This window comes from Ranitomeya variabilis, chromosome 5, assembly GCF_051348905.1.
Source record: "Ranitomeya variabilis isolate aRanVar5 chromosome 5, aRanVar5.hap1, whole genome shotgun sequence".
NCBI lineage: Eukaryota > Metazoa > Chordata > Amphibia > Anura > Dendrobatidae > Ranitomeya > Ranitomeya variabilis.
This window is the reverse complement of record NC_135236.1, coordinates 672,991,896-673,006,908: the sequence shown is the minus strand read 5'-3', so window position 1 is coordinate 673,006,908 and position 15,013 is coordinate 672,991,896. Positions and strand designations below refer to the sequence as shown.

Here is a 15,013-nt window from a genome sequence, read left to right as displayed (position 1 = left end):
TATAACGGATGAATTGGTGACCTTTGTCTCCTACTATGCTCCCAATACTCATCAGGCTGCCTTTTTCTCTCAACTACTAGAACTAATTTCAGAACACGCACAGGGCACCACAATTCTATGTGGAGACTCCAATTGCATACTTAAAGCTAATCTAGACAAATCCTCAAGCCCCCATTCTCCTACTCCGCCCCCATACTCTTCGGCTGACTCGACTGTTCTCAACAATCTTCTCTCCCAATATCACTGGATAGACTTATGGAGGGAACTTCACCCTACCGAAAGAGATTATACCTTTTTCTCGGCACGCCACCTAGTATATACCAGAATTGATCATGTCTTAGTCCATCCTTCCTTTATTCCCAACATATCAAGCATCTCAATCCAATCTACCCCCTGGTCAGACCATTCCCCATACCTGGTCACATGCTCAACACTCCACCCGCGGCCCCGCTCGTTCAACTGGACCCTAAACGACTCACTGCTCTCCTATCCTGACATCGCCCTAAAACTGAAAAACCACATTGGCGAATATTTCTCTCTGAACAAGCAATCAGCTTCTTCACCAGTTTCCCTATGGGAGGCACACAAAGCAGTACTCAGAGGCTTCTGTATCCAAGAGGCCTCTCGTAAGAAAAAAGATAGAAACGCGAAGATAGCGGATTTGGAGAGCAGGGTGTCAACCTTGGAGTCCCAGATGAAAACTGCACCCCTACCTGCTACATATCGGGATCTTCTCCATGCACGGACGGAACTAGATCTACACCTCTCCGAGAAGGCTGACCGAGCTATACGCTGGTCACAACACTTCTATGCCCTTAACAATAAAAACAATTCTAACCTCGCTCGTCGTTTGAAATGCCAACCCTTACCTAGACCCCCCATACGCCTCCGCACCTCCACAGGTGTCACAACCAACCCACAGCAAATTGTCTGTTTATTTCAACAGAAACTTAGACAGCTATATAGTGCCCCAGCTGCCACAGACACAGACACCCTGAAGAACTTTTTAGACTCGGTTCCCCTTCCAGCCCTTAGCCCCGACATGATCCAACTCCTTGATCAAGCTATAACTCCTAGCGAAATTGAGATAGCCATTAAAAATTTGAAAACTAACAAAAAACCAGGCCCCGACGGGTTCACGGCCCTTTATTATAAGAAATACGCCCCGCTACTGATCCCCCACCTCGTCAATTACTTTAATTCCCTAAGAGACGGAAACAAACCAGGTGCGGCCTCATTAATGGCTGCAATCTCTATGATACCTAAGCCCAACACAGATCACTTACTCTGGTCCAATTATAGGCCGATATCTCTAGTTAATATTGATCTTAAAATATTGGCTAAAATCCTGTCCCAAAGATTGAACTCAGGCTTAGGAGCGTTAATCCATAAAGACCAAGTAGGCTTTGTTCCGCGTCGACAGGCCTCTGACAACATACGGAGGATTTCCCACCTACTACATCTCTGCAAGCACCGTAATATATCAAGTATGCTACTGTCATTAGACATTAAAAAAGCCTTCGGCTCTGTATCGTGGCCCTATCTGTTTGCGGTGCTGCAGAGATGGAAGTTTCCCGACAATTTCCTCTCCTGGATTCACGCACTCTATAGTTCCCCTTCCGCCTATGTGCGCTATAGTGGCTTTTCCTCTACGCTTTTTCCAATTAGCAGAGGCACCCGACAGGGTTGCCCACTCTCACCCCTGCTGTTTCTCCTGGCGCTCGAACCACTAGCCATCCAATTACGCCTCAACTCCAACATACAAGGGGTGGAGGTGGCGGCGGTCCCACACAAGCTACTCATGTTTGCAGACGACATCCTGCTCCTTTTATCGTCCCCCCAGAAGTCTTTATCGGCCCTTCTCCAAACCTTACAAAACTTCGGAGCATTATCCGGCCTACAAATAAACACCACCAAATCCTACGCCATGAATATATCCCTCCCACAATCAACTATAACAAATCTCCAAAACGACTTTCCTTTCCAGTGGGTTACTAAACACTTGGACTATTTGGGAGTGAAACTGACGGCTAACCTAGACTCTCTCTACACCGCCAACTATCCCCCCATGTTTCGAAAACTTCGCCTTTTGCTTCAGTCTTGGGAAAAATTGCATCTTTCATGGTTAGGCCGTGTGCGAGCCCTAAAAATGTCTATCATTCCCAAGCTACTTTACTTATTTCGAGTCTTACCAATCCCTATCCCATCGCACTTCCTTAAAATGGCCCAAAGAGCAATAGATGCTTTTGTTTGGAGGGGAGGCCTCCCCAGGGTTAACAAAGCTACTCTCTACCGACATCGCCTAAAAGGAGGTTTGGGAGTTCCCAACCTCTCCAAATACTACCGCGCAGCTCAATTAGGCCAACTGACCCTGTATCATGCCTACACCGAACCCCCATTATGGCTTTCTCTAGAAGCCGTAGAACTACAACCCGACACTCTAGACACAATACTATGGATTCTCCCAACCCAACGTAAACATATTTCAAACCCCATAATAAAGCATTCCCTTGCAATCTGGGACTCCCACAAGTACTCCTCACAACTAATCTCACCCTTTTTGCCTCTCGCCCCAATTTGGGGTAATGTTCTATTTCCCCCAGGTATGGGTCCCCTAAGATACTTCTGTAAGTGGGTTGAAGCGGGGATAACTAAAGTCCACCACCTCTTTAATGTAGACGGGATTATCCCATTCCCAACCCTTAGAGAAAAATATGGTTTCCCCCCCGGAGAGGTATTTTGTTATTTACAACTTAAGAACTTTATCAGCTCTTTACTGAAGAATTCTGATCCCCCATACTCTTTCACTCCATTTGAACAAAGATGCCGTCAAAACCCCCACGCCCCAGGTACTATATCTCTCCTCTATTCGCAAATCAACTCCCCCTCACATAGAAATTGTCTAAAATATACATCTCGATGGGAGTCCGATATTGGATCTACCCTGACTGATTCCGAATGGTCCCAAATTTGGTCCTCCTCAACTGGAGGAATCCTAAATACCCTTATGTTAGAAACTAATTATAAAGTATTAACCCGTTGGTACCTGACCCCAGCAAGAGTAGCTAAGGCAGTGGCCAACTACCCCTCAAACTGCTTCAGAGGATGCAACTCTACTGGAGATATGTTCCATACCTGGTGGCTATGCCCGATGGTTAGGAGACTGTGGATCAGAGTCTACCATTTAGTTTTCTCGGTCACAAATATAAACCTCAGAAAGAACCCCTGGGAGGCTCTGCTCAATAAACGCATCCCCAACATTCCCAAACACACCCAGGCTCTTATATCATTTATATTTCTAGCAACCAAGCAAACAATAGCTTTGGCCTGGAAAAAAACAACTATAGATTTTTCCGCAGTTAAGTCTCGCCTCTCTTGGTATATGATTAATGAGAAACTGTCGGCCATTCTCATGGACAAAGTCGGTAAATTTGAAAGAATATGGCTTCCCTGGGCGGAATATACCAACCACACTCCCCTTGCGGTACCTGTATTTTATCTAACCAACCCTGAACTGTCTGATTCAGAATAACCCTTCATAATTACTGTACACAACGCAATCTCACCCTCGGGCTTCCCCCCCCCCCCCCCCCTCTCCCTTTTTTTTTCTTTTCCCCCATTCGTGCCTTACTCCATCTCCCCCCTACCCCTTGTAGTTGTTTGATTAAGAACTACGTGTTATTTGCTTACACGCTTTTTATGCACACGTTGATTTACAGTTTGTAATGATACCTGAGTTATTGCATCATTTGTAAACTTGAAAATGTTTCAATAAAAACTTATTGTTGAAAAAAAAAAAAAATGTAAGACCCCCCAAAATAAATGATGTGGGGTCCCCTGTAATTAATAACCAGCAAAGGCTATGCGGTAATAGTCGGGGAGGGGGTTGATGTCATCTTTGTATTGTCTGGTGACATCAAGCCCAGAGGTTAGTAATGGAAAGGCGACAATAAGACACCCCCATTACTAACTCCACAGTCACATTGAGAAAAAACACAGACACCCAGAAAAAAAGTCCTGTAATTGAAAGAAAGATGCAGACTCCTTTAATAATGTTAATTAAACCATACTTACGACCTCGCCTAATTCCACCGAAGCTCTCGATCTCCTGTAATAAAAGTAAAATAAAAAAACAAAAGGTATGGTATATTGTTGCTTTTTTATTTTACCCCACTTGCCACCGCTACAGGGCAAGTGGGAAGAATGAGGCTAAGTGCCAAAATTGGCGCATCTTAGAGAGGCGCCTTTTCTGGGGCAGCTGAGAGCAGATGTTTTTAGCCGGGGGGGGCAGTATCCATGGCCCCTTCCTAGGCTATTAATATCAGCCCGCAGCTGTCTGTATAACCTTTGCTGGTTATTAATTACAGGTGGACCCCATACCATTTTTTGGGGGGTCCCCCATTTTAATAGCCAGTAAAGGCTAAGCATAGAGTTGTGCGCTGATATCAATAGCCTAGGAAGCTTCATGGGTATTACCCTCTTCCCAGGCTATAAACATCTGCCCCCAGTCATTGGCTTTCCCTCTGCTGGTTACAAAAATTGTGCGGGAGACCAATTTTTTGACGAATATTTCCTTTGAAAACGATGTGTAAATGACAGAGAACTGCTGTATGTAAAAACGTATGTTAAAATCACATTGCAATCAGATAGCAATCAGCATATGCATGTCATAGGGATATATAGGTGCGAGGAAATCGCATCATCGCATTGTAAACACATTACACATCGATGATCGTATGGAGAACCCTTGTGCGACTTTCGGCAGGGAGACTCGGACCGATTTTTCATACGGTAAGTGTGACCCCGGCCTTAGATAACCTGTCACCCTTGTATTGGAAATGGCTTTGAAATCTTCTATCACTAATTTGTTGAAAACTTCCACTTGAGGACACAGCGAAGTATTATAGGACAGAAGTTCGGTTATATCTTGATCCAATCATGGGATAACATATAATTGATGTGTAATTTCTCCATCATGGGGACAGCAGAAGTTTACACGGAATTAGGAGAGGAATTATGTTCCGATCTCGTGTTTGTTTCATGTATAATCGAAATTTCAAACAAACCCACAGACCAAGAATTTCCCACCAGTCATCAGATTCATTAAAGTTCATAGAAAACTGCACATAAAAAGGACTTCGTAAAGAGACGGTAGCATTCCCAGAGGAAATCGGTCAGACAACTTGGCTCATATCTTTACATTTGCAAGAATGAGCTACATACAAAAACTGCGCAAAGAAAAAAAAATCAGCTATATATTGCAATGGATGCAAACTAAATAAAGTACTCGAGGTCAAGAGCCTAAGGCGGCGATACATAGGTGGCGGCAGAAGCTCTAACATAAAGAAAAATGTATTTTCACTGCTTTTCTTTCAGCTGTTCCCTTTTCTCATATGTCGGGACGGAAATTCGGCCTCTTCTGCTCTATGATACGGCGTAATTGCAAAGTGGGGGGGGGGGGGCTAAGGTTGTCTTCAGCAGAAGTCACCGTAGTGTTCTGGGCCAGAAGAATGAAAAAAATAATAATTACAGTATAACGGTGATATTTAGTTACAATATGGTGGTATTATTTGTCTTTGTGCATTTGTTTTATTATTTCTTTTATATATGAAGTCTTGTTATTGGTATTGTTAAGTCATTAAATGGTAGTGATATATGTTACATTTATTATATGGCGCTATTAATCAATGCCTGTAGGGTAGAGTTATTTATTTGTCACTGTGTGGTGATGTTAAGCTTTCAAAACGTACAGTAAAGGGGCGTCAAATATGCTGGTATTAATGAGTTGCTATATAGCCATATTATTTAATCATTGATTGGTAGAATTATAGGTCAAGGTTTGGTCATATTATTTGTCAGCATATGTCGGCATTATTTTGTTAGTATATGGTAATATTAATCAGTTATTATATCAGTATTATTTAGTCATTATTACCCATGATATTGTGGCATTATTTGACACTGTATGTTGGTATTATTTATTCACTAGTTTGTAGCAGCATTATTCGCTCACTGTATAGCAGTATTATTTAGTTACTGTTTGGTAGTATTAATAGTCAGGTATGGTGTTATTACTTGCTGGTTTATATTGATGTTATATGGTCACAATACAGTAGTAATAATCAGTTACTATATAGGGGTACTATTTAGTCAATGTTTGATAGTATTATTGGTCATAATACGGTGTTATTTTTTATTTGCAGGTTTATATCAACAATATTCAGTCACTATATAGTAGTATTAATCAGTCAGTATTTTGCAGCGTTATTTAGGCACTGCTTAGTAGTATTATTATTAGTCATAATAAGGTGTTATTTTTGTTTATAGTGTATATTGGCATTTTTCAGTCACTATCTAGTAGGTTTAATCAGTTACTGTATAGTGGTATTAATCAGTCACTGTATAGCAGTATTATTTAGTCACTGTTTAATAATATTATATATATATTTTTATTTGTAGGTTTATATTGGCATTATTCAGTCATCATATATTAATAAGTTACTATATTGCAGGATAATTTAGTCACTGTTTTGTAGTATTATTGGTCATAACATGGTATTGTTCTTTATTTGTAAGTTTCTATCTACATTATTCAGTCACTATATAGTGGTGTTAATCAACCACTATTTTTCAGTCCCTGATTAGCAGTCATAATATGGTATTATTTTTATTTCTAGTGTATATTGGCATTTTTAAGCCACTATATTGTAGTATTAATCAGTCACTTTATGGCGGTATTATTTAGTCACTATTTAATATTATTGGTGACAATATTTTTTTACTTGTAAGTTTATATTGACATTATTCAGTCACTATATATTAATCAGTTACTATATTGCAGTATTATTTAGTCACCGTTTTGTAATTTTATTCCTCATAGTACGGTATTTATTCTTCATTTATTCTACTGGTCATAATACGGTATTATTCTTTATTTGTATGTTTATATCGGCATTATTCAGTCACTATACAGTAGTTTATTAAGTCACGGTTAAATAACATTATCAGTCATAATGCGGTGCTATTTTTATTTATGGTGTATATTGGTGTTTTTCAGTCACTATATAGTAGTATTCATAAGTCACTGTATAGCGGTATTATTTAGTCACTATTTGGTAGTATTATTAGTCATAACAAGGTTTTTATGTATTTCTCAGTGTATGCTTGTGGAATTTACTCGCTATTTAGCGTCACTGTGTGTTAATCTTATTTTATTTTATTATTTTTTGGTTCTTGTATTCACATATAGGTAAAAAATGACTCCACATAAACCAAAGAATAGAAAAAAAAAAGGGCGAATAACAAAGCCCCATTACTTAGCCACTACAAAGCAGACATTTTCCCTTTTGTGTATATCACTCCTGGAGTCCGGGTCTATTGCACATATATTCTTTATTAATACTCCTTGGTGGTGTAGGATAACCTATTTTGCAATAGTCTGCAAAGTGATACCTTACACTGTTAAACCTGTAATTAGGGGCCATACCTCTTAGTTAAATAATTCGTCCACCAAAGGGGCTTCTGTTCCCAGGAGTAAAATTGTAGAATATTCTGCAGAAAAAGAACAACACTAATTTTGCAGTTAATCATTATCACCATCTGGTGGCCACAGCTGATCTAACCCAAAAAGATGCGCAAGCGACCATAATTCGGATCTGTTCACACGGGGCAGATACGCCCCTAGCATCTTCCTTCCATATTTGCAAAATCAGCAGCTTATTACAGTAGCATCACAAGTGGGTTAGATTTTTTGGGCGGAGAGTAGCTCACAAAAAGACACTCTTGCCCTTGTGGACTAAGACCTCCTATTTGTTTGAATGGCTGGCATGTAATACTAAGCTTTTCCTGTAGTGGCTGCTGTAGGATATATGAATGTCCGGGACCTGCTTTCTTAGGCAATCACGGCTGATTGTCAGAGGTCCTCAGTAAAGACACAAGCAGGAAAAATGATGCTCAAGGTGGTGTGACACCCCTCCTATCTTATCAAAGACTTAAGCTGTTAACTTGTCCCTCCACCATGCTTTACCTTTTAGCTTTGCTTCTTTGGATTAGAAGTCCTCCCATCTAGGTTTCACTAACATCTCTGCTGTATAAGGAGATGGAAAAGTTATAAGATGTACACAGTTAATGCCTAACAGAGAAATTCTGCAGGTCAAAGATAGTAGAGATAGGGAAAGCTGAAAGAATTACATTAGCAGGAACTCAAGAGCGAAGTGCATGTTCCCTCAGGAAAAAAAATGGAGGAGATACTAGGTCAGGTGATAGCTGTCGCACAGTTAATAATTATAAAAGGCCTAGGAAGGCTGAGAAGGGAAGGAGTCGGCACCGGGACCTGTAGCAGGATGGTCGTTTGAGCAGCTGAAGTTGGCTTATAGCCGCCATTAGTCCAGACCCGAAGGAAAAGGAGAGAAACCAGAACCAAGTAAAGCAACCAAGAGAGACTAGACCCAAGTGAAGACCCGGGAGATTCCACACCCGAGTGAAGACCCGAGAGAGACCACACCCGAATGAAGACTGAAGAGAGACCAGATCTGAGTGAAGACACGAGATAGACCAGACTCGAGTAAAGGAAAAGGAGAGAAACCAGAACCAAAAAAGAACCAAGAGAGACCAGACTCGAGTGAAGACCCGGGAGATGCCAAATCTGAGTGAAGACCCGAGAGAGACCAGAACCGAGTGAAGACCCGAGAGAGACCAGAACCGAGTGAAGACACGAGAGAGACCACACCAGAGTGAAGACTTGAGGTAGACCAGACCAGAGTGAAGACCTGAGAGACCAGACCCAAGAGAGACCAGACCCGAGTGAAGACCGAAGAGAAATCAGACCTGAGTGAAGACTGAAGAGAGACCACACTCGAGTGAAGACTTGAGATAGGCCAGACCCAAGAGAGACCAGACCCGAGTGAAGACCCATGACCAGACCCAAGTGAAGACCCGAGAGAGACCAGACACAATGCTGCTGGTCAGCCCCATATGTGCCCCTCCGATGCTTTTGATCACCCCCATAAGTGATTTTGCAGGGGCAGTTACTGGAACACACTAACAGTGATGTGGTAACATGGTGCAGAGAGAATAGAGACAAGGGGAAGGCCCAGAGCCCCAGCAGCACAGAGCATTTCAGAAGAGGCATCTGTGATTGAGGGATGAGGATAGAGAGGAGAGGGACAGATTTGTGAGGAAAAACGTGTTACTATGAGGAGAAAACAAACACGTGGGAGGACAGAGCCCGAGAACGGTATCGTCTAAAAAGCAGTGTCAGTGCCCAGCAGCACAGAGTATTTCAGGGGAGAAATACATGAAAATTCGACTTCTGATAGGAAACAGATTTCCGCCTGTTTCTCGTCTCTGGTAATTGTCGTTATATGGTGCCAGTCAGCGTTACTCAGCAAATTCTGGTTTAACCCTCACAAGCCCTTCACCCTCACCCTGTTTTTGCAGACCTTGAGTATGTGACAGAATATAAGATTATAGGGGATTGTCATTTAAAACAGTGCAAGAAGAAGGACGACCCTGAGATCATCATGGAGATAAATGGTAATTGAATTAAAGGGACGGTGTAACCTGCTCTTAAAGGGACATTAATTTCATCTCAATCTTTGCCTGACAGTGAGTGAAATTAAATTAGATTTTGTGGCTTAAACCTCTGCCAACACGAAAAATAACTAGGCCGTACGTATACCATTATAATACATACACATGACAGGCCTACAAGGGGTCTAAACAACTCTCTGTTGCCCTTAACAACCAAATCACAGAGCAGCTTTCATTTTTCCAGAGCTGAATATGAAATGAAAGCTGTGCTCTGATTGGTTGCTATAGGCAACAGACCAGAGGCAGTTTTTTAAGGTCATTAATGTCGACCATAAGAGTAAAAATGGCGACCACCCGACCACCTGGAGATAACCGTCCAGACTCAAATAGTTACAGGACTCGACTGTGACCAACATTAGCGCAATCATACCTAGGAGCGTAACGCCGGCCGTCGTATTACGAGAGTAACGTTATCTCTCCTAGACGGACTGTCGGCTTTTATCTTTATCATTGGCCTTTCCTGTTCTGAGTCATTAGATCTGAAGCAGAAAATGAGAACAGATGAAATAGGGACGAATATCGAATATTCAATCACAAAAACGACACTCTGGTTGATATGCAGTGTACATGTGAGATAAATGGATTACTGAGTGATGCCCACTCTCTAATCACAGGCTAACAAGATTTATTAAAAACATAGGAATAAATATAAAAAATAATCAGAATCGCCGAATGTCCAAATCCACCCAGCCTAAGCCGGGTGATAATCCACATGCCAAGGCTCAAAGAGACTCATCCCCCACAACACCACAGAGGCTCAAAGAGACCTGACCCCCACAACACCACAGAGGCTCAAAGAGACTCGCCCCCCACAACACCACTGAGACTCAAAGAGACTCGCCCCCCACAACACCACTGAGACTCAAAGAGACTCGCCCCCCACAACACCACTGAGACTCAAAGAGACCTGACCCCCCACAACACCACAGAGGCTCAAAGAGACTCAGCCCCCCACAACACCACAGAGGCTCAAAGAGACTCGCCCCCCACAACACCACAGAGACTCAAAGAGACCTGACCCCCCACATCACCACAGAGGCTCAAAGAGACCTGACCCCCCACAACACCACAGAGACTCAAAGAGACCTGACCCCCACAACACCACAGAGGCTCAAAGAGACTCAGCCCCCCACAACACCACAGAGGCTCAAAGAGACTCGCCCCCCACAACACCAAAGAGACTCAGACCCCCACAACACCACAGAGAGACAAAGAGACTCAGCCCCCCACAACACCACAGAAGCTCAAAGAGACTCGCCCCCCACAACACCACAGAGACTCAAAGAGACTCAGCCCCCCACAACACCACAGAAGCTCAGAGACTCGCCCCCCACAACACCACAGAGACTCAAAGAGACTCGCCCCCCACAACACCACAGAAGCTCAAAGAGACCTGGTCCCCCACAACACCACAGAGACTCAAAGATACTCACCCCCCACAACACCACAGAGACTGAAAGAGACCTGGTCCCCCACAACATCCCAGAGGCTCAAAGAGACCTGACCCCCCCACATCACCACAGAGGCTGAAAGAGACCTGACCCCCCACAACACCACAGAGGCTCGAAGAGACTCGCCCCCACAACACCACAGAGGCTCAAAGAGACTCAGCCCCCCACAACACCACAGAGGCTCAAAGAGACTCGCCCCCCACAACACCACAGAGACTCAAAGAGACTCAGCCCCCCACAACACCACAGAAGCTCAAAGAGACTCGCCCCCCACAACACCACAGAGACTCAAAGAGACTCAGCCCCCCACAACACCACAGAAGCTCAGAGACTCACCCCCCACAACACCACAGACTCAAAGAGACTCAGCCCCCCACATCACCACAGAGGCTCAAAGAGACTCGCCCCCCACAACACCAAAGAGACTCAGCCCCCCACAACACCACAGAAGCTCAAAGAGACTCGCCCCCCACAACACCACAGAGACTCAAAGAGACTCAGCCCCCCACAACACCACAGAGGCTCAAAGAGACTCGCCCCCCACAACACCACAGAGACTCAAAGAGACTCAGCCCCCCACAACACCACAGAAGCTCAGAGACTCGCCCCCCACAACACCACAGAGACTCAAAGAGACTCAGCCCCCCACAACACCACAGAAGCTCAAAGAGACTCGCCCCCCACAACACCACAGAGACTCAAAGAGACTCAGCCCCCCACAACACCACAGAAGCTCAGAGACTTGCCCCCCACAACACCACAGAGACTCAAAGAGACTCGCCCCCCACAACACCACAGGAGCTCAAAGAGACCTGGTCCCCCACAACACCACAGAGACTCAAAGAGACTCGCCCCCCACAACACCACAGAGACTCAAAGAGACCTGGTCCCCCACAACATCCCAGAGGCTCAAAGAGACCTGACCCCCCCACATCACCACAGAGGCTCAAAGAGACCTGACCCCCCCACAACACCACAGAGGCTCAAAGAGACTCAGCCCCCCACAACACCACAGAGGCTCAAAGAGACTCGCCCCCCACAACACCACAGAGACTCAAAGAGACTCAGCCCCCCACAACACCACAGAAGCTCAAAGAGACTCGCCCCCCACAACACCACAGAGGCTCAAAGAGACTCAGCCCCCCACAACACCACAGAGGCTAAAAGAGACTCGCCCCCCAAAACACCACAGAGACTCAGAGACTCAGCCCCCCACAACACCACAGAAGCTCAAAGAGACTCGCCCCCCACAACACCACAGAGACTCAAAGAGACTCAGCCCCCCACAACACCACAGAAGCTCAGAGACTCACCCCCCACAACACCACAGAGGCTCAAAGAGACCTGGTCCCCCACATCACCACAGAGGCTCAAAGAGACTTGTCCCCCCCACAATGTCACAGAGACTCAAAGAGACTTGGCCCCCCTCAACACCACAGAGGCTCAAAGAAACTTGACCCCCCACAACGCCACAGAGACTCAAAGAGACTTGGCCCCCCACAATGCCACAGAGGCTCAAAGAGACCTGACCCCTCCACATCACCACAGAGGCTCAAAGAGACTTGTCCCCCCCACAATGTCACAGAGACTCAAAGAGACTTGACCCCCCACAACGCCACAGAGACTCCAAGAGACTCGGCCCCCCACAACACCACAGAGTCTCAAAGAGACCTGACCCCCCACATGACCACAGAGGCTCAAAGAGACTTGGCCGCCCCCACAATGCCACAGAGACTCAAAGAGACTTGGCCCCCCTCAACAACACAGAGACTCAAAGAGACTTGACCCCCCACAACGCCACAGAGGCTCATAGAGACTTGGCCTCCGACAATGCCACAGAGACTCATAGAGACTTGACCCCCCCACAATATCACAGAGACTCAAAGAGACTAGGCACCCCACAACACCAGAGACTCAGACACTTGGCCCCCCACAATACCACAGAGGCTCAAAGAGACTTGCCCCCCTACAAAGAGACTCTGAATGGGTGAAAGGTTTTCAGAGTAGCTTCTCCTTCCAGCTCTCTCTGAAGGAGTGGTCGATTATCCAAACAACTAATAGACCTAAAATGAATAGTTAACCTAACGTCAGCAACTCAGGTCTAATATATATTCAAAATCTATCAGAATCCCAACGGCCGATCCTTCTGATATCATCCTTTAGGCCTAGCCTAGCTGGCTCAGTAGCTGCTCCTATACGGAATGAATGGAACAAGATTTTATGGTCACCCAAATTCAATTCTACAAAATATTTTTTTAAGACAGAATTCAATTGTAATACTGTAAGTGGAGAGGAATCTCTATGAATTAAAAAAGAACTGAGTGTTAGCAACTTTCTTACACTCGAGACTGGACAAATTGGGGAATTAGGGAACCTATGTAGTTTAATACTGAATCCCTGGCCTAATTAATCAATTTTAGACTTCCTAATTTGAATAACTAAGTCACATTCTGTGAAACTAATGTCACTAAGTACTGTATTTTTCAGACTATAAGAAGCACTTTTTCCCAAAAAAATTTGAAGGGAAAATGGGGGTGCATTTTATAGTCCGAATGTTCTTACCAGGAGTGTGGCGACAGCAGGAGTTGGGTTATTCTGCCGGCTCTGGGCTAAGAAAAGGGAGTGTTCGGTGATCTAACGCTGCAGGGTGATGATCTGACTCCCATCCCAGGCAGGTGCGGCAGGTTCAGCAGTACTTGGTGGTGCGCGGGCTCCGCTGACATTTTGTGAAAGCCCGGGTCTACCTGCACTTCCATTGCTGCAATGCGGTGGCCTCTGGGAAAATGGCCGATGGAGGCAGCGCATGTGCAGATTGAGATCTTGGCAATGAGATCTCGGTGTCAAGATCTCATGAGACGAGATGTTGGTGCCGAGATCTAAATCTGCGCATGCACCGCCTCTTTCAGCCATGTTCCCGGAGGCTACCGAATTGCAGAAATGGAAGTACCGGGGCTCTGAGCTTTCACAAAATGTCGGTGGAGCCCCCGCACCGCTGAGCACCACTGAACCTGTCGTACCAGCCTGGGATGGGAGTCAGATCATCGTCGGAGCACCGAACACCTCCCCGGTAAACTGAATTTGGACTGTAAGACGGACCTCTGTTTGTTGACGCAATAAATTTTTTCCCTACTTTCCATCTGAAAATTTGGGGTGCATCTTATGGTCCAGTGCGTCTTATGGTCCAAAAAATACGGTAACAATTTGATTCCAAATTTTATATTGCTGGCCACCAGTTCACTTATCCTTAAGGTTGGAAAAAAAGGAAAACTCCTGCTAATAATCTGGAAATAGAAGAGTATGAAAGCTTTTTTTTAACAATCAACAAATAAAAGGACCACATCCGTCCTGCTCTGAGTACGATCTACTTGTAGAACTTTGCAGAATTTGGTCCATGAATCCCGTACAGCGGAATCATCTTCCCATGTTCTGGATGATATTCTGTGACTAATATAAAAGGGGATAAATCCAATATTAGACCCCATGGCTGTGGCGGACACGGGATCACGTCTTGTTCTGCACATGGGGCCAGTCTCCGAAATTCCAGCCACTGGTGGCGAGAAAAAGCAATTGCTATGGAATGATCATTATTTTCAACATAAGTTGCTTTTTGCCAAATATTAAATTTCACGCGACGCGCTAACCGTACCCATATTCGCTGTCTGCGTGACTATGCGACTATTGTTTAGTTCCAATCCCCAAATAGACAGAGAAACCAGAAAAATGAACAACTCTTTCACTACGCCGTTCTTCTATTGACTGGTGAAGACAGCTTTTGGCCAGAACTCAGCGGCCAATTTTCCATCAATATTCAACCCATAAACCACAGTTTTTTTAAAAAATAAAAATAAAAATAATTGTAATGACTTGGCTAGAATGAATTCTTTCTTCCAGGAACTGGCATAAACTCGATCTAGAGTAAAATATCCTATTTCATTTCCCTGTTAATTGGAATATCATCTCAAGGAGATTTT

At 44.5% G+C, this 15,013-nt stretch overlaps 1 protein-coding gene across 2 annotated transcripts in view; it reads right to left on the bottom strand.

Annotated features, from left to right (window-relative positions):
- The window catches only part of LOC143776950 (aldo-keto reductase family 1 member C23-like protein), a 51,744-nt gene that overhangs the window by 21,940 nt on the left and 14,791 nt on the right, over positions 1 to 15,013 (bottom strand). Inside the window, exons 2-4 of one of the 2 annotated variants that reach the window (XM_077266821.1) lie at positions 9,962 to 10,070; positions 8,027 to 8,083; positions 7,487 to 7,551 (exon numbers count right to left, since the gene is read on the bottom strand). The gene's annotated coding sequence lies outside the window, so the exon portion shown is untranslated. Of the gene's footprint in view, positions 1 to 7,486; positions 7,552 to 8,026; positions 8,087 to 9,961; positions 10,071 to 15,013 lie in introns of both variants that reach the window. The other variant, XM_077266820.1, reaches the window with a different exon arrangement.